Below are 20,292 nucleotides of genomic sequence, written 5' to 3' on the forward strand. Positions count from 1 at the left end.
TGTAAATAAATGTATTGGAAATCTTACTTTGTGTATTGTGTGCTGGGACTCAGTATAGGTTGACTTTTCTTTGTCGCTGTTCATTTTTTGCTTTAAAGTGACTTTCCCTTTTGCCCCTAGAACATGAATTGGGAACATAACACTGGTGGGTATTGTGTAATTCTTCTTCTAGAATGTAGTCTTTTCTCTCTCTCTGTTTTGCATGCGTGGTCATAATCATTATTGTTGTTGTTATTATTCTATATATATATATATTTTGCCTCTGTCACAGTGTATTCAGTGTATACTGTTCATAGGCAACACCAATAGGTGTCATGTCACACAAAATAAACATATGACCACTGTTGTACAGTATCCATTACTTGGACTATTTAAATGTAGTATTAAAAAAAAGGCAAAAAGATCGTCGCGCTGCAGTGGGAGTATGCCCAGCCAGATCCGCCTGCCAGTCTAGCGATCAATGGGTGAGCTCCTGCCTGTCCGCATTCAACGACAATAGTAAAGGGCGCTCGGCAGCTATTTATACCATAGAGAGGAGCTGTCTTTCACTTCGACGGTAATTAAAAAAAAATTCAAGCTGCGATTTTTTACGATGGAGATCCTCGCGCGATCGAGTGTAGATTGTGTTGAACACGATAAGAACAAAAAATTCTGCGTTTATTCCTTAAAACAGTCGGCATTTCCCACATTGCTTCTGCTTTGCAGCTGCTATTGGCGCACGTCACTGTTATTAAGCGCCTCCTATTGGCGTAGGTAATGTTTACCTCACGATGATCAAGTATGTAAGGCGAACGGAACGAAACAGTCAAATTAACAATAAATTAACATGGTGAGTAACATTTTATGAACAATATTGTCAATATTGTTTGTTTTCCCTCTATTTTGCTGACTAGAATTTCAAAATAAAGCCCTACCAGAGTCTCAATGCAACAACAGAAAGCGATTGAACCCTGAATTTTGTGAACAGTTACATAATCCTATATAATTATAAATTCAATTGTTATAAGACTTTACAATATTACTGTTTGTTGTTGTATTTTTTTTCAAAACTTGAAACTTGTGTGTGTGTGTGTGTGTGTGTGTGTGTGTGTGTGTGTGTGTGTGTCAGTTGGATTTTTTAATGTTTTTGAAATAAGTCTCATGCGCTCCCCCAGCCTGCATTTATTTGATTAAAATATAGTAGCCTAGGCTATAAACTACAGTATTGTGATCTATTATTTTTATATTTTATAATATATTATAATTGTAACGATCTCATAGCTTTATTTATGCAATTGTAAATACAGTGGAAAATAAATGAATGCCAGATCTGATGCCGCTTTCTGTGTATGCACTGGAAAGATGGATTTTCCTTTAATGATTTAATTTGACTGGTGTTGCGTCCCAGGGCGTATGCATTTGTGTTTTATAATGTGTAAGTGTCACTCATTGATTTATTGAGTGTGTGTGCTGCCAATGGACCCAACGGCCTGCTGGGAGTTGTAGTTTTGTTGTATGTTTTGTCCAATTTCCTGTGCTCCTCCCTGTCCTCATCTAGGTGATGGGACCTACCAGCTGTTCCTCATCAATGGCAAGAGGATCCAGTATTCAAGCAGAGCCGGAGAGAGAGACTGGGAGAGAGTTCTTCTCCCAAGAGCCTGAGACTGGGAGAGAGTTCTTCTCCCAAGAGCCTGAGACTGTTGTGTTACCAGACTTGGAGTGTTGCTCTTGTTGGTGTATGTGAAGCTTAAATGTGTTGTTACGGCTGTAGTGGCAGCTTTGATGTGTTAAGCTTAAACCGAGGTCAACTTAAATGTCTTGTGGCTGTAGTGTACAGCTTTGAATTGCTTGGCCATTGTTGAGTGTTGGAGCAGTACACTGTAAAAAGGTTTTCAAGCAGTACTTCATCCAATTAATAATTTGTCTTTCAATTCAGTTTACCATTATTTGTTTTATTTTTCAAATAATATTTTTTTCGTTCAAAACATATTTAAATATAAATATTTTTCATTAAGAGCTCAAATAAGAAATATTTGTTTCGACGAATGTACAATTTCAAGGTTACACACAGGATTGCGCATGGGCATTAAACACAAATCTTCTCGACGACAACGACCACGTCAGCAGACCGCTGTAACCGCTCTTCTACGTGCCGTGGATCACTTTGCTGCTCCAGAGAGAATCAGATTTCATCGCGGATAAACTGAAGTAAGTGAAACAAACAACCATTTAAATGTGCTGCTGTATATTTAGAAGCCTGTACAAGACATGTTGCTCTGCCGAATTTATCTGTTAGATATCGTTATGTAACTTACGTTAGTTTAAAAATGTGTTAGCTAGCTTAGTTTACACTTGGCAAGTTAACGTTAATGTGTCGACGTTAATCAATTCCTGACCGATTACAAAAGGGAACATATACGTTTACCCCTGGCTTATTTTGATTTTACAATGGTAATTAACGTGAACGTTTAATCATTGAACATAACGTTATCTCGATGCAGCGTCATAAGAACGACGTTCTCTGGTTAAAACCATAGAAACCTGATCAACAATTAAGGAGCTGAAGTTAACTTACATGTAAAAGGACTGACGTTCACTTGTGATTAATGGTAACGTTATCTAACACGTATGACTGTCGACACTCACAATGGTCATTTAATTATGGATTGTATGCATAGAAGTATTGCTGCATTGGCGCCAATCGGTTGATGTCGGTTGGTTTTCAAAAAAGTGTAGTAGCAGCTACTAGCCAGAGGACACTGGGGGGGCAGACATTTTTTCGTGGCGTTAGTAATAGGATTGACACACTATTGAATCATATATTATAATAATTATTATATCAACTGATAACGTATATTGTGCTAAAGTTTGTTGACCATAATGTACCCTCATGCCAAATTTGTACTATCTTGATGCAGGATACTGACACCGATACAAAGAGCACTGAAATATCTCATCCATATGGGAGAAACAGTGGAGGACCTCATCAAAGATTTCCTGGTAAGGAAAGATTACTTTAGAGATGTGAAAATGCTAGATATGGCTGTCCACTTCAAAATTAGCCATCAGACTATGTTCAGATATATGTCTGATAACAGTCTGAAGGCTAATTTCAAATATAGAAACAATTACTTTCAGCTAAAATCAGAGTCCCATGTGCTGGAAAGTTTGTGCAACTTATATTTATATGTCAACAACAAATTGGAGTAAATTGTATAATTAGTTAGAAGTATTAGTATTATGTAAACTAATTTGGGGGGAAACCCAAGCTGTATTGATTCCTTATTCTTTTTTTCTTTTTCTTTTCTCATTCCTAAATTCTTTTCCAGGTGTTGGAGAAGGAAGAGGCTGAAAACACTCTTCAGAAGAAACCATGGAAATCTTTGTCATCAGAGATGCACAAGCTGTATACCCACAAACATTGGAATCATACTTGAGGGTCAAGAGGTTCTGAGGGACTTGCTGTCTGTCGCAAATGTTGAAAAAGTTGAAAATCTGACACGAAATTGTGGATGTGTGGAAGTAATGTATATAATAATTTAATAAATATCGATTTAATGAAAATTATGTGTCTTTTTTATTTGATTTTGGACAAGATTAATTAATGTTCCTTAATGGGAAATATGTTTTATTGAATCCATATCTTTTTGTTTGTTTAAAATAAATAATTTCTATTAACTTGTATTTTTAAAAATTAGAAATAATTGTATTATTAAATCAATATCTATTTAATTGGAGAAAACAAATAATTTCTAATACATATTTATTAAATGAGAATTTTTGTTTTGATAAAATCTATATATTTTTGTTTAGATCAAAAATAGAATTTAAATTAATTGATTTTTTTCAACAAGAAAAATATGCTTTGTGCCAAGTTTTATAAAATAGTTTTCATAGACATAGAAAATATTGGTAAGGGCAAGTTATTTATTTTTCATTGGCTCAAGTTATAAAATATAGATGTGAACCATTACCCTAAAATTTTTTAATTGGATGAATGAAAATATTTTTTCAGTGTAGGGAGTGGGTGCCATTTTTCTTTTCTCCTGGTTTTTTTGTTGTTGTTTTTTTTTGTGTTAGTTAGGAAGTAAGGTAAGAGTTGTGTTGTTTATTGTTGTAGGTTAATTAGGTTGTCCTTCTACCGGCTAGTGATCTTTTGTTTGTTTGGGCTTTTACCTGCTCCTGAAGAACACGCTTCATTTCTTTTTCTTTTGGAGCTGTTTGTTTAGGATTCTTTTTGCACTGTATTTATCACTTATTGTAAATAAATGTATTGGAAATCTTACTTTGTGTATTGTGTGCTGGGACTCAGTATAGGTTGACTTTTCTTTGTCGCTGTTCATTTTTTGCTTTAAAGTGACTTTCCCTTTTGCCCCTAGAACATGAATTGGGAACATAACACTGGTGGGTATTGTGTAATTATTCTTCTAGAATGTAGTCTTTTCTCTCTCTCTGTTTTGCATGCGTGGTCATAATCATTATTGTTGTTGTTGTTGTTGTTATTATTCTATATATATATATTTTTTGCCTCTGTCACAGTGTATTCAGTGTATACTGTTCATAGGCAACACCAATAGGTGTCATGTCACACAAAATAAACATATGACCACTGTTGTACAGTATCCATTACTTGGACTATTTAAATGTAGTATTAAAAAAAAGGCAAAAAGATCGTCGCGCTGCAGTGGGAGTATGCCCAGCCAGATCTGCCTGCCAGTCTAGCGATCAATGGGTGAGCTCCTGCCTGTCCGCATTCAACGACAATAGTAAAGGGCGCTCGGCAGCTATTTATACCACAGAGAGGAGCTGTCTTTCACTTCGACGGTAACTAAAAAAAAATTCAAGCTGCGATTTTTTACGATGGAGATCCTCGCGCGATCGAGTGTAGATTGTGTTGAACACGATAAGAACAAAAAATTCTGCGTTTATTCCTTAAAACAGTCGGCATTTCCCACATTGCTTCTGCTTTGCAGCTGCTATTGGCTCACGTCACTGTTATTAAGCGCCTCCTATTGGCGTAGGTAATGTTTACCTCACGATGATCAAGTATGTAAGGCGAACGGAACGAAACAGTCAAATTAACAATAAATTAACATGGTGAGTAACATTTTATGAACAATATTGTCAATATTGTTTGTTTTCCCTCTATTTTGCTGACTAGAATTTCAAAATAAAGCCCTACCAGAGTCTCAATGCAACAACAGAAAGCGATTGAACCCTGAATTTTGTGAACAGTTACATAATCCTATATAATTATAAATTCAATTGTTATAAGACTTTACAATATTACTGTTTGTTGTTGTATTTTTTTTCAAAACTTGAAACTTGTGTGTGTGTGTGTGTGTGTGTGTGTGTCAGTTGGATTTTTTTAATGTTTTTGAAATAAGTCTCATGCGCTCCCCCAGCCTGCATTTATTTGATTAAAATATAGTAGCCTAGGCTATAAACTACAGTATTGTGATCTATTATTTTTATATTTTATAATATATTATAATTGTAACGATCTCATAGCTTTATTTATGCAATTGTAAATACAGTGGAAAATAAATGAATGCCAGATCTGATGCCGCTTTCTGTGTATGCACTGGAAAGATGGATTTTCCTTTAATGATTTAATTTGACTGGTGTTGCGTCCCAGGGCGTATGCATTTGTGTTTTATAATGTGTAAGTGTCACTCATTGATTTATTGAGTGTGTGTGCTGCCAATGGACCCAACGGCCTGCTGGGAGTTGTAGTTTTGTTGTATGTTTTGTCCAATTTCCTGTGCTCCTCCCTGTCCTCATCTAGGTGATGGGACCTACCAGCTGTTCCTCATCAATGGCAAGAGGATCCAGTATTCAAGCAGAGCCGGAGAGAGAGACTGGGAGAGAGTTCTTCTCCCAAGAGCCTGAGACTGGGAGAGAGTTCTTCTCCCAAGAGCCTGAGACTGTTGTGTTACCAGACTTGGAGTGTTGCTCTTGTTGGTGTATGTGAAGCTTAAATGTGTTGTTACGGCTGTAGTGGCAGCTTTGATGTGTTCAGCTTAAACCGAGGTCAACTTAAATGTCTTGTGGCTGTAGTGTACAGCTTTGAATTGCTTGGCCATTGTTGAGTGTTGGAGCAGTAGGGAGTGGGTGCCATTTTTCTTTTCTCCTGGTTTTTTTGTTGTTGTTTTTTTTTGTGTTAGTTAGGAAGTAAGGTAAGAGTTGTGTTGTTTATTGTTGTAGGTTAATTAGGTTGTCCTTCTACCGGCTAGTGATCTTTTGTTTGTTTGGGCTTTTACCTGCTCCTGAAGAACACGCTTCATTTCTTTTTCTTTTGGAGCTGTTTGTTTAGGATTCTTTTTGCACTGTATTTATCACTTATTGTAAATAAATGTATTGGAAATCTTACTTTGTGTATTGTGTGCTGGGACTCAGTATAGGTTGACTTTTCTTTGTCGCTGTTCATTTTTTGCTTTAAAGTGACTTTCCCTTTTGCCCCTAGAACATGAATTGGGAACATAACACTGGTAACAGTGGGTATTGTGTAATTATTCTTCTAGAATGTAGTCTTTTCTCTCTCTCTGTTTTGCATGCGTGGTCATAATCATTATTGTTGTTGTTGTTGTTGTTATTATTCTATATATATATATTTTTTGCCTCTGTCACAGTGTATTCAGTGTATACTGTTCATAGGCAACACCAATAGGTGTCATGTCACACAAAATAAACATATGACCACTGTTGTACAGTATCCATTACTTGGACTATTTAAATGTAGTATTAAAAAAAAGGCAAAAAGATCGTCGCGCTGCAGTGGGAGTATGCCCAGCCAGATCTGCCTGCCAGTCTAGCGATCAATGGGTGAGCTCCTGCCTGTCCGCATTCAACGACAATAGTAAAGGGCGCTCGGCAGCTATTTATACCACAGAGAGGAGCTGTCTTTCACTTCGACGGTAACTAAAAAAAAATTCAAGCTGCGATTTTTTACGATGGAGATCCTCGCGCGATCGAGTGTAGATTGTGTTGAACACGATAAGAACAAAAAATTCTGCGTTTATTCCTTAAAACAGTCGGCATTTCCCACATTGCTTCTGCTTTGCAGCTGCTATTGGCTCACGTCACTGTTATTAAGCGCCTCCTATTGGCGTAGGTAATGTTTACCTCACGATGATCAAGTATGTAAGGCGAACGGAACGAAACAGTCAAATTAACAATAAATTAACATGGTGAGTAACATTTTATGAACAATATTGTCAATATTGTTTGTTTTCCCTCTATTTTGCTGACTAGAATTTCAAAATAAAGCCCTACCAGAGTCTCAATGCAACAACAGAAAGCGATTGAACCCTGAATTTTGTGAACAGTTACATAATCCTATATAATTATAAATTCAATTGTTATAAGACTTTACAATATTACTGTTTGTTGTTGTATTTTTTTTCAAAACTTGAAACTTGTGTGTGTGTGTGTGTGTGTGTGTGTGTCAGTTGGATTTTTTTAATGTTTTTGAAATAAGTCTCATGCGCTCCCCCAGCCTGCATTTATTTGATTAAAATATAGTAGCCTAGGCTATAAACTACAGTATTGTGATCTATTATTTTTATATTTTATAATATATTATAATTGTAACGATCTCATAGCTTTATTTATGCAATTGTAAATACAGTGGAAAATAAATGAATGCCAGATCTGATGCCGCTTTCTGTGTATGCACTGGAAAGATGGATTTTCCTTTAATGATTTAATTTGACTGGTGTTGCGTCCCAGGGCGTATGCATTTGTGTTTTATAATGTGTAAGTGTCACTCATTGATTTATTGAGTGTGTGTGCTGCCAATGGACCCAACGGCCTGCTGGGAGTTGTAGTTTTGTTGTATGTTTTGTCCAATTTCCTGTGCTCCTCCCTGTCCTCATCTAGGTGATGGGACCTACCAGCTGTTCCTCATCAATGGCAAGAGGATCCAGTATTCAAGCAGAGCCGGAGAGAGAGACTGGGAGAGAGTTCTTCTCCCAAGAGCCTGAGACTGGGAGAGAGTTCTTCTCCCAAGAGCCTGAGACTGTTGTGTTACCAGACTTGGAGTGTTGCTCTTGTTGGTGTATGTGAAGCTTAAATGTGTTGTTACGGCTGTAGTGGCAGCTTTGATGTGTTCAGCTTAAACCGAGGTCAACTTAAATGTCTTGTGGCTGTAGTGTACAGCTTTGAATTGCTTGGCCATTGTTGAGTGTTGGAGCAGTAGGGAGTGGGTGCCATTTTTCTTTTCTCCTGGTTTTTTTGTTGTTGTTTTTTTTTGTGTTAGTTAGGAAGTAAGGTAAGAGTTGTGTTGTTTATTGTTGTAGGTTAATTAGGTTGTCCTTCTACCGGCTAGTGATCTTTTGTTTGTTTGGGCTTTTACCTGCTCCTGAAGAACACGCTTCATTTCTTTTTCTTTTGGAGCTGTTTGTTTAGGATTCTTTTTGCACTGTATTTATCACTTATTGTAAATAAATGTATTGGAAATCTTACTTTGTGTATTGTGTGCTGGGACTCAGTATAGGTTGACTTTTCTTTGTCGCTGTTCATTTTTTGCTTTAAAGTGACTTTCCCTTTTGCCCCTAGAACATGAATTGGGAACATAACACTGGTAACAGTGGGTATTGTGTAATTATTCTTCTAGAATGTAGTCTTTTCTCTCTCTCTGTTTTGCATGCGTGGTCATAATCATTATTGTTGTTGTTGTTGTTGTTATTATTCTATATATATATATTTTTTGCCTCTGTCACAGTGTATTCAGTGTATACTGTTCATAGGCAACACCAATAGGTGTCATGTCACACAAAATAAACATATGACCACTGTTGTACAGTATCCATTACTTGGACTATTTAAATGTAGTATTAAAAAAAAGGCAAAAAGATCGTCGCGCTGCAGTGGGAGTATGCCCAGCCAGATCTGCCTGCCAGTCTAGCGATCAATGGGTGAGCTCCTGCCTGTCCGCATTCAACGACAATAGTAAAGGGCGCTCGGCAGCTATTTATACCACAGAGAGGAGCTGTCTTTCACTTCGACGGTAACTAAAAAAAAATTCAAGCTGCGATTTTTTACGATGGAGATCCTCGCGCGATCGAGTGTAGATTGTGTTGAACACGATAAGAACAAAAAATTCTGCGTTTATTCCTTAAAACAGTCGGCATTTCCCACATTGCTTCTGCTTTGCAGCTGCTATTGGCTCACGTCACTGTTATTAAGCGCCTCCTATTGGCGTAGGTAATGTTTACCTCACGATGATCAAGTATGTAAGGCGAACGGAACGAAACAGTCAAATTAACAATAAATTAACATGGTGAGTAACATTTTATGAACAATATTGTCAATATTGTTTGTTTTCCCTCTATTTTGCTGACTAGAATTTCAAAATAAAGCCCTACCAGAGTCTCAATGCAACAACAGAAAGCGATTGAACCCTGAATTTTGTGAACAGTTACATAATCCTATATAATTATAAATTCAATTGTTATAAGACTTTACAATATTACTGTTTGTTGTTGTATTTTTTTTCAAAACTTGAAACTTGTGTGTGTGTGTGTGTGTGTGTGTGTGTCAGTTGGATTTTTTTAATGTTTTTGAAATAAGTCTCATGCGCTCCCCCAGCCTGCATTTATTTGATTAAAATATAGTAGCCTAGGCTATAAACTACAGTATTGTGATCTATTATTTTTATATTTTATAATATATTATAATTGTAACGATCTCATAGCTTTATTTATGCAATTGTAAATACAGTGGAAAATAAATGAATGCCAGATCTGATGCCGCTTTCTGTGTATGCACTGGAAAGATGGATTTTCCTTTAATGATTTAATTTGACTGGTGTTGCGTCCCAGGGCGTATGCATTTGTGTTTTATAATGTGTAAGTGTCACTCATTGATTTATTGAGTGTGTGTGCTGCCAATGGACCCAACGGCCTGCTGGGAGTTGTAGTTTTGTTGTATGTTTTGTCCAATTTCCTGTGCTCCTCCCTGTCCTCATCTAGGTGATGGGACCTACCAGCTGTTCCTCATCAATGGCAAGAGGATCCAGTATTCAAGCAGAGCCGGAGAGAGAGACTGGGAGAGAGTTCTTCTCCCAAGAGCCTGAGACTGGGAGAGAGTTCTTCTCCCAAGAGCCTGAGACTGTTGTGTTACCAGACTTGGAGTGTTGCTCTTGTTGGTGTATGTGAAGCTTAAATGTGTTGTTACGGCTGTAGTGGCAGCTTTGATGTGTTCAGCTTAAACCGAGGTCAACTTAAATGTCTTGTGGCTGTAGTGTACAGCTTTGAATTGCTTGGCCATTGTTGAGTGTTGGAGCAGTAGGGAGTGGGTGCCATTTTTCTTTTCTCCTGGTTTTTTTGTTGTTGTTTTTTTTTGTGTTAGTTAGGAAGTAAGGTAAGAGTTGTGTTGTTTATTGTTGTAGGTTAATTAGGTTGTCCTTCTACCGGCTAGTGATCTTTTGTTTGTTTGGGCTTTTACCTGCTCCTGAAGAACACGCTTCATTTCTTTTTCTTTTGGAGCTGTTTGTTTAGGATTCTTTTTGCACTGTATTTATCACTTATTGTAAATAAATGTATTGGAAATCTTACTTTGTGTATTGTGTGCTGGGACTCAGTATAGGTTGACTTTTCTTTGTCGCTGTTCATTTTTTGCTTTAAAGTGACTTTCCCTTTTGCCCCTAGAACATGAATTGGGAACATAACACTGGTAACAGTGGGTATTGTGTAATTATTCTTCTAGAATGTAGTCTTTTCTCTCTCTCTGTTTTGCATGCGTGGTCATAATCATTATTGTTGTTGTTGTTGTTGTTATTATTCTATATATATATATTTTTTGCCTCTGTCACAGTGTATTCAGTGTATACTGTTCATAGGCAACACCAATAGGTGTCATGTCACACAAAATAAACATATGACCACTGTTGTACAGTATCCATTACTTGGACTATTTAAATGTAGTATTAAAAAAAAGGCAAAAAGATCGTCGCGCTGCAGTGGGAGTATGCCCAGCCAGATCTGCCTGCCAGTCTAGCGATCAATGGGTGAGCTCCTGCCTGTCCGCATTCAACGACAATAGTAAAGGGTGCTCGGCAGCTATTTATACCATAGAGAGGAGCTGTCTTTCACTTCGACGGTAATTAAAAAAAAATTCAAGCTGCGATTTTTTACGATGGAGATCCTCGCGCGATCGAGTGTAGATTGTGTTGAACACGATAAGAACAAAAAATTCTGCGTTTATTCCTTAAAACAGTCGGCATTTCCCACATTGCTTCTGCTTTGCAGCTGCTATTGGCTCACGTCACTGTTATTAAGCGCCTCCTATTGGCGTAGGTAATGTTTACCTCACGATGATCAAGTATGTAAGGCGAACGGAACGAAACAGTCAAATTAACAATAAATTAACATGGTGAGTAACATTTTATGAACAATATTGTCAATATTGTTTGTTTTCCCTCTATTTTGCTGACTAGAATTTCAAAATAAAGCCCTACCAGAGTCTCAATGCAACAACAGAAAGCGATTGAACCCTGAATTTTGTGAACAGTTACATAATCCTATATAATTATAAATTCAATTGTTATAAGACTTTACAATATTACTGTTTGTTGTTGTATTTTTTTTCAAAACTTGAAACTTGTGTGTGTGTGTGTGTGTGTGTGTGTGTGTGTCAGTTGGATTTTTTAATGTTTTTGAAATAAGTCTCATGCGCTCCCCCAGCCTGCATTTATTTGATTAAAATATAGTAGCCTAGGCTATAAACTACAGTATTGTGATCTATTATTTTTATATTTTATAATATATTATAATTGTAACGATCTCATAGCTTTATTTATGCAATTGTAAATACAGTGGAAAATAAATGAATGCCAGATCTGATGCCGCTTTCTGTGTATGCACTGGAAAGATGGATTTTCCTTTAATGATTTAATTTGACTGGTGTTGCGTCCCAGGGCGTATGCATTTGTGTTTTATAATGTGTAAGTGTCACTCATTGATTTATTGAGTGTGTGTGCTGCCAATGGACCCAACGGCCTGCTGGGAGTTGTAGTTTTGTTGTATGTTTTGTCCAATTTCCTGTGCTCCTCCCTGTCCTCATCTAGGTGATGGGACCTACCAGCTGTTCCTCATCAATGGCAAGAGGATCCAGTATTCAAGCAGAGCCGGAGAGAGAGACTGGGAGAGAGTTCTTCTCCCAAGAGCCTGAGACTGGGAGAGAGTTCTTCTCCCAAGAGCCTGAGACTGTTGTGTTACCAGACTTGGAGTGTTGCTCTTGTTGGTGTATGTGAAGCTTAAATGTGTTGTTACGGCTGTAGTGGCAGCTTTGATGTGTTAAGCTTAAACCGAGGTCAACTTAAATGTCTTGTGGCTGTAGTGTACAGCTTTGAATTGCTTGGCCATTGTTGAGTGTTGGAGCAGTACACTGTAAAAAGGTTTTCAAGCAGTACTTCATCCAATTAATAATTTGTCTTTCAATTCAGTTTACCATTATTTGTTTTATTTTTCAAATAATATTTTTTTCGTTCAAAACATATTTAAATATAAATATTTTTCATTAAGAGCTCAAATAAGAAATATTTGTTTCGACGAATGTACAATTTCAAGGTTACACACAGGATTGCGCATGGGCATTAAACACAAATCTTCTCGACGACAACGACCACGTCAGCAGACCGCTGTAACCGCTCTTCTACGTGCCGTGGATCACTTTGCTGCTCCAGAGAGAATCAGATTTCATCGCGGATAAACTGAAGTAAGTGAAACAAACAACCATTTAAATGTGCTGCTGTATATTTAGAAGCCTGTACAAGACATGTTGCTCTGCCGAATTTATCTGTTAGATATCGTTATGTAACTTACGTTAGTTTAAAAATGTGTTAGCTAGCTTAGTTTACACTTGGCAAGTTAACGTTAATGTGTCGACGTTAATCAATTCCTGACCGATTACAAAAGGGAACATATACGTTTACCCCTGGCTTATTTTGATTTTACAATGGTAATTAACGTGAACGTTTAATCATTGAACATAACGTTATCTCGATGCAGCGTCATAAGAACGACGTTCTCTGGTTAAAACCATAGAAACCTGATCAACAATTAAGGAGCTGAAGTTAACTTACATGTAAAAGGACTGACGTTCACTTGTGATTAATGGTAACGTTATCTAACACGTATGACTGTCGACACTCACAATGGTCATTTAATTATGGATTGTATGCATAGAAGTATTGCTGCATTGGCGCCAATCGGTTGATGTCGGTTGGTTTTCAAAAAAGTGTAGTAGCAGCTACTAGCCAGAGGACACTGGGGGGGCAGACATTTTTTCGTGGCGTTAGTAATAGGATTGACACACTATTGAATCATATATTATAATAATTATTATATCAACTGATAACGTATATTGTGCTAAAGTTTGTTGACCATAATGTACCCTCATGCCAAATTTGTACTATCTTGATGCAGGATACTGACACCGATACAAAGAGCACTGAAATATCTCATCCATATGGGAGAAACAGTGGAGGACCTCATCAAAGATTTCCTGGTAAGGAAAGATTACTTTAGAGATGTGAAAATGCTAGATATGGCTGTCCACTTCAAAATTAGCCATCAGACTATGTTCAGATATATGTCTGATAACAGTCTGAAGGCTAATTTCAAATATAGAAACAATTACTTTCAGCTAAAATCAGAGTCCCATGTGCTGGAAAGTTTGTGCAACTTATATTTATATGTCAACAACAAATTGGAGTAAATTGTATAATTAGTTAGAAGTATTAGTATTATGTAAACTAATTTGGGGGGAAACCCAAGCTGTATTGATTCCTTATTCTTTTTTTCTTTTTCTTTTCTCATTCCTAAATTCTTTTCCAGGTGTTGGAGAAGGAAGAGGCTGAAAACACTCTTCAGAAGAAACCATGGAAATCTTTGTCATCAGAGATGCACAAGCTGTATACCCACAAACATTGGAATCATACTTGAGGGTCAAGAGGTTCTGAGGGACTTGCTGTCTGTCGCAAATGTTGAAAAAGTTGAAAATCTGACACGAAATTGTGGATGTGTGGAAGTAATGTATATAATAATTTAATAAATATCGATTTAATGAAAATTATGTGTCTTTTTTATTTGATTTTGGACAAGATTAATTAATGTTCCTTAATGGGAAATATGTTTTATTGAATCCATATCTTTTTGTTTGTTTAAAATAAATAATTTCTATTAACTTGTATTTTTAAAAATTAGAAATAATTGTATTATTAAATCAATATCTATTTAATTGGAGAAAACAAATAATTTCTAATACATATTTATTAAATGAGAATTTTTGTTTTGATAAAATCTATATATTTTTGTTTAGATCAAAAATAGAATTTAAATTAATTGATTTTTTTCAACAAGAAAAATATGCTTTGTGCCAAGTTTTATAAAATAGTTTTCATAGACATAGAAAATATTGGTAAGGGCAAGTTATTTATTTTTCATTGGCTCAAGTTATAAAATATAGATGTGAACCATTACCCTAAAATTTTTTAATTGGATGAATGAAAATATTTTTTCAGTGTAGGGAGTGGGTGCCATTTTTCTTTTCTCCTGGTTTTTTTGTTGTTGTTTTTTTTTGTGTTAGTTAGGAAGTAAGGTAAGAGTTGTGTTGTTTATTGTTGTAGGTTAATTAGGTTGTCCTTCTACCGGCTAGTGATCTTTTGTTTGTTTGGGCTTTTACCTGCTCCTGAAGAACACGCTTCATTTCTTTTTCTTTTGGAGCTGTTTGTTTAGGATTCTTTTTGCACTGTATTTATCACTTATTGTAAATAAATGTATTGGAAATCTTACTTTGTGTATTGTGTGCTGGGACTCAGTATAGGTTGACTTTTCTTTGTCGCTGTTCATTTTTTGCTTTAAAGTGACTTTCCCTTTTGCCCCTAGAACATGAATTGGGAACATAACACTGGTGGGTATTGTGTAATTATTCTTCTAGAATGTAGTCTTTTCTCTCTCTCTGTTTTGCATGCGTGGTCATAATCATTATTGTTGTTGTTGTTGTTGTTATTATTCTATATATATATATATTTTGCCTCTGTCACAGTGTATTCAGTGTATACTGTTCATAGGCAACACCAATAGGTGTCATGTCACACAAAATAAACATATGACCACTGTTGTACAGTATCCATTACTTGGACTATTTAAATGTAGTATTAAAAAAAAGGCAAAAAGATCGTCGCGCTGCAGTGGGAGTATGCCCAGCCAGATCTGCCTGCCAGTCTAGCGATCAATGGGTGAACTCCTGCCTGTCCGCATTCAACGACAATAGTGAAGGGCGCTCGGCAGCTATTTATACCACAGAGAGGAGCTGTCTTTCACTTCGACGGTAACTAAAAAAAAATTCAAGCTGCGATTTTTTACGATGGAGATCCTCGCGCGATCGAGTGTAGATTGTGTTGAACACGATAAGAACAAAAAATTCTGCGTTTATTCCTTAAAACAGTCGGCATTTCCCACATTGCTTCTGCTTTGCAGCTGCTATTGGCTCACGTCACTGTTATTAAGCGCCTCCTATTGGCGTAGGTAATGTTTACCTCACGATGATCAAGTATGTAAGGCGAACGGAACGAAACAGTCAAATTAACAATAAATTAACATGGTGAGTAACATTTTATGAACAATATTGTCAATATTGTTTGTTTTCCCTCTATTTTGCTGACTAGAATTTCAAAATAAAGCCCTACCAGAGTCTCAATGCAACAACAGAAAGCGATTGAACCCTGAATTTTGTGAACAGTTACATAATCCTATATAATTATAAATTCAATTGTTATAAGACTTTACAATATTACTGTTTGTTGTTGTATTTTTTTTCAAAACTTGAAACTTGTGTGTGTGTGTGTGTGTGTGTGTGTGTGTCAGTTGGATTTTTTAATGTTTTTGAAATAAGTCTCATGCGCTCCCCCAGCCTGCATTTATTTGATTAAAATATAGTAGCCTAGGCTATAAACTACAGTATTGTGATCTATTATTTTTATATTTTATAATATATTATAATTGTAACGATCTCATAGCTTTATTTATGCAATTGTAAATACAGTGGAAAATAAATGAATGCCAGATCTGATGCCGCTTTCTGTGTATGCACTGGAAAGATGGATTTTCCTTTAATGATTTAATTTGACTGGTGTTGCGTCCCAGGGCGTATGCATTTGTGTTTTATAATGTGTAAGTGTCACTCATTGATTTATTGAGTGTGTGTGCTGCCAATGGACCCAACGGCCTGCTGGGAGTTGTAGTTTTGTTGTATGTTTTGTCCAATTTCCTGTGCTCCTCCCTGTCCTCATCTAGGTGATGGGACCTACCAGCTGTTCCTCATCAATGGCAAGAGGATCCAGTATTCAAGCAGAGCCGGAGAGAGAGACTGGGAGAGAGTTCTTCTCCCAAGAGCCTGAGACTGGGAGAGAGTTCTTCTCCCAAGAGCCTGAGACTGGGAGAGAGTTCTTCTCCCAAGAGCCTGAGACTGTTGTGTTACCAGACTTGGAGTGTTGCTCTTGTTGGTGTATGTGAAGCTTAAATGTGTTGTTACGGCTGTAGTGGCAGCTTTGATGTGTTAAGCTTAAACCGAAGTCAACTTAAATGTCTTGTGGCTGTAGTGTACAGCTTTGAATTGCTTGGCCATTGTTGAGTGTTGGAGCAGTAGGGAGTGGGTGCCATTTTTCTTTTCTCCTGGTTTTTTTGTTGTTGTTTTTTTTTGTGTTAGTTAGGAAGTAAGGTAAGAGTTGTGTTGTTTATTGTTGTAGGTTAATTAGGTTGTCCTTCTACCGGCTAGTGATCTTTTGTTTGTTTGGGCTTTTACCTGCTCCTGAAGAACACGCTTCATTTCTTTTTCTTTTGGAGCTGTTTGTTTAGGATTCTTTTTGCACTGTATTTATCACTTATTGTAAATAAATGTATTGGAAATCTTACTTTGTGTATTGTGTGCTGGGACTCAGTATAGGTTGACTTTTCTTTGTCGCTGTTCATTTTTTGCTTTAAAGTGACTTTCCCTTTTGCCCCTAGAACATGAATTGGGAACATAACACTGGTAACAGTGGGTATTGTGTAATTATTCTTCTAGAATGTAGTCTTTTCTCTCTCTCTGTTTTGCATGCGTGGTCATAATCATTATTGTTGTTGTTGTTGTTGTTATTATTCTATATATATATATTTTTTGCCTCTGTCACAGTGTATTCAGTGTATACTGTTCATAGGCAACACCAATAGGTGTCATGTCACACAAAATAAACATATGACCACTGTTGTACAGTATCCATTACTTGGACTATTTAAATGTAGTATTAAAAAAAAGGCAAAAAGATCGTCGCGCTGCAGTGGGAGTATGCCCAGCCAGATCTCCCGAACTGTCTAGCGATCAATGGGTGAGCTCCTGCCTGTCCGCATTCAACGACAATAATAAAGGGCGCTCGGCAGCTATTTATACCACAGAGAGGAGCTGTCTTTCACTTCGACGGTAACTAAAAAAAAATTCAAGCTGCGATTTTTTACGATGGAGATCCTCGCGCGATCGAGTGTAGATTGTGTTGAACACGATAAGAACAAAAAATTCTGCGTTTATTCCTTAAAACAGTCGGCATTTCCCACATTGCTTCTGCTTTGCAGCTGCTATTGGCGCACGTCACTGTTATTAAGCGCCTCCTATTGGCGTAGGTAATGTTTACCTCACGATGATCAAGTATGTAAGGCGAACGGAACGAAACAGTCAAATTAACAATAAATTAACATGGTGAGTAACATTTTATGAACAATATTGTCAATATTGTTTGTTTTCCCTCTATTTTGCTGACTAGAATTTCAAAATAAAGCCCTACCAGAGTCTCAATGCAACAACAGAAAGCGATTGAACCCTGAATTTTGTGAACAGTTACATAATCCTATATAATTATAAATTCAATTGTTATAAGACTTTACAATATTACTGTTTGTTGTTGTATTTTTTTTCAAAACTTGAAACTTGTGTGTGTGTGTGTGTGTGTGTGTGTGTGTGTGTGTGTCAGTTGGATTTTTTAATGTTTTTGAAATAAGTCTCATGCGCTCCCCCAGCCTGCATCTATTTGATTAAAATATAGTAGCCTAGGCTATAAACTACAGTATTGTGATCTATTATTTTTATATTTTATAATATATTATAATTGTAACGATCTCATAGCTTTATTTATGCAATTGTAAATACAGTGGAAAATAAATGAATGCCAGATCTGATGCCGCTTTCTGTGTATGCACTGGAAAGATGGATTTTCCTTTAATGATTTAATTTGACTGGTGTTGCGTCCCAGGGCGTATGCATTTGTGTTTTATAATGTGTAAGTGTCACTCATTGATTTATTGAGTGTGTGTGCTGCCAATGGACCCAACGGCCTGCTGGGAGTTGTAGTTTTGTTGTATGTTTTGTCCAATTTCCTGTGCTCCTCCCTGTCCTCATCTAGGTGATGGGACCTACCAGCTGTTCCTCATCAATGGCAAGAGGATCCAGTATTCAAGCAGAGCCGGAGAGAGAGACTGGGAGAGAGTTCTTCTCCCAAGAGCCTGAGACTGGGAGAGAGTTCTTCTCCCAAGAGCCTGAGACTGTTGTGTTACCAGACTTGGAGTGTTGCTCTTGTTGGTGTATGTGAAGCTTAAATGTGTTGTTACGGCTGTAGTGGCAGCTTTGATGTGTTAAGCTTAAACCGAGGTCAACTTAAATGTCTTGTGGCTGTAGTGTACAGCTTTGAATTGCTTGGCCATTGTTGAGTGTTGGAGCAGTAGGGAGTGGGTGCCATTTTTCTTTTCTCCTGGTTTTTTTGTTGTTGTTTTTTTTTGTGTTAGTTAGGAAGTAAGGTAAGAGTTGTGTTGTTTATTGTTGTAGGTTAATTAGGTTGTCCTTCTACCGGCTAGTGATCTTTTGTTTGTTTGGGCTTTTACCTGCTCCTGAAGAACACGCTTCATTTCTTTTTCTTTTGGAGCTGTTTGTTTAGGATTCTTTTTGCACTGTATTTATCACTTATTGTAAATAAATGTATTGGAAATCTTACTTTGTGTATTGTGTGCTGGGACTCAGTATAGGTTGACTTTTCTTTGTCGCTGTTCATTTTTTGCTTTAAAGTGACTTTCCCTTTTGCCCCTAGAACATGAATTGGGAACATAACACTGGTGGGTATTGTGTAATTATTCTTCTAGAATGTAGTCTTTTCTCTCTCTCTGTTTTGCATGCGTGGTCATAATCATTATTGTTGTTGTTGTTGTTGTTATTATTCTATATATATATATATTTTGCCTCTGTCACAGTGTATTCAGTGTATACTGTTCATAGGCAACACCAATAGGTGTCATGTCACACAAAATAAACATATGACCACTGTTGTACAGTATCCATTACTTGGACTATTTAAATGTAGTATTAAAAAAAAGGCAAAAAGATCGTCGCGCTGCAGTGGGAGTATGCCCTGCCAGATCTGCCGAACCGTCTAGCGATCAATGGGTGAGCTCCTGCCTGTCCGCATTCAACGACAATAGTAATGGGCGCTCGGCAGCTATTTATACCACAGAGAGGAGCTGTCTTTCACTTCGACGGTAAGTAAAAAAAAATTCAAGCTGCGATTTTTTACGATGGAGATCCTCGCGCGATCGAGTGTAGATTGTGTTGAACACGATAAGAACAAAAAATTCTGCGTTTATTCCTTAAAACAGTCGGCATTTCCCACATTGCTTCTGCTTTGCAGCTGCTATTGGCGCACGTCACTGTTATTAAGCGCCTCCTATTGGCGTAGGTAATGTTTACCTCACGATGATCAAGTATGTAAGGCGAACGGAACGAAACAGTCAAATTAACAATAAATTAACATGGTGAGTAACATTTTATGAACAATATTGTCAATATTGTTTGTTTTCCCTCTATTTTGCTGACTAGAATTTCAAAATAAAGCCCTACCAGAGTCTCAATGCAACAACAGAAAGCGATTGAACCCTGAATTTTGTGAACAGTTACATAATCCTATATAATTATAAATTCAATTGTTATAAGACTTTACAATATTACTGTTTGTTGTTGTATTTTTTTTCAAAACTTGAAACTTGTGTGTGTGTGTGTGTGTGTGTGTGTGTGTCAGTTGGATTTTTTAATGTTTTTGAAATAAGTCTCATGCGCTCCCCCAGCCTGCATTTATTTGATTAAAATATAGTAGCCTAGGCTATAAACTACAGTATTGTGATCTATTATTTTTATATTTTATAATATATTATAATTGTAACGATCTCATAGCTTTATTTATGCAATTGTAAATACAGTGGAAAATAAATGAATGCCAGATCTGATGCCGCTTTCTGT

General features: G+C 36.8%; 1 protein-coding gene and 2 long non-coding RNA genes across 3 annotated transcripts in view; all 3 read left to right on the forward strand.

Moving 5' to 3' along the window:
- LOC309504114 (uncharacterized protein) overlaps positions 1–20,292 on the forward strand; it is a 600,323-nt gene that overhangs the window by 90,171 nt on the left and 489,860 nt on the right. The gene's annotated exons all lie outside the window — the stretch shown is intronic.
- LOC309504822 lies at positions 1,879–3,634 on the forward strand. Its single transcript, XR_014208185.1, has 3 exons — positions 1,879–2,187; positions 2,898–2,979; positions 3,309–3,634. It is a non-coding gene; the product is annotated as an uncharacterized lncRNA (long non-coding RNA).
- On the forward strand, positions 12,391–14,146 carry LOC309504862. Its single transcript, XR_014208210.1, has 3 exons — positions 12,391–12,699; positions 13,410–13,491; positions 13,821–14,146. It is a non-coding gene; the product is annotated as an uncharacterized lncRNA (long non-coding RNA).

The sequence above is a fragment of the Leuciscus leuciscus genome, assembly GCF_965113295.1.
Source record: "Leuciscus leuciscus genome assembly, chromosome: 8".
In the NCBI taxonomy this organism is placed as follows: domain Eukaryota; kingdom Metazoa; phylum Chordata; class Actinopteri; order Cypriniformes; family Leuciscidae; genus Leuciscus; species Leuciscus leuciscus.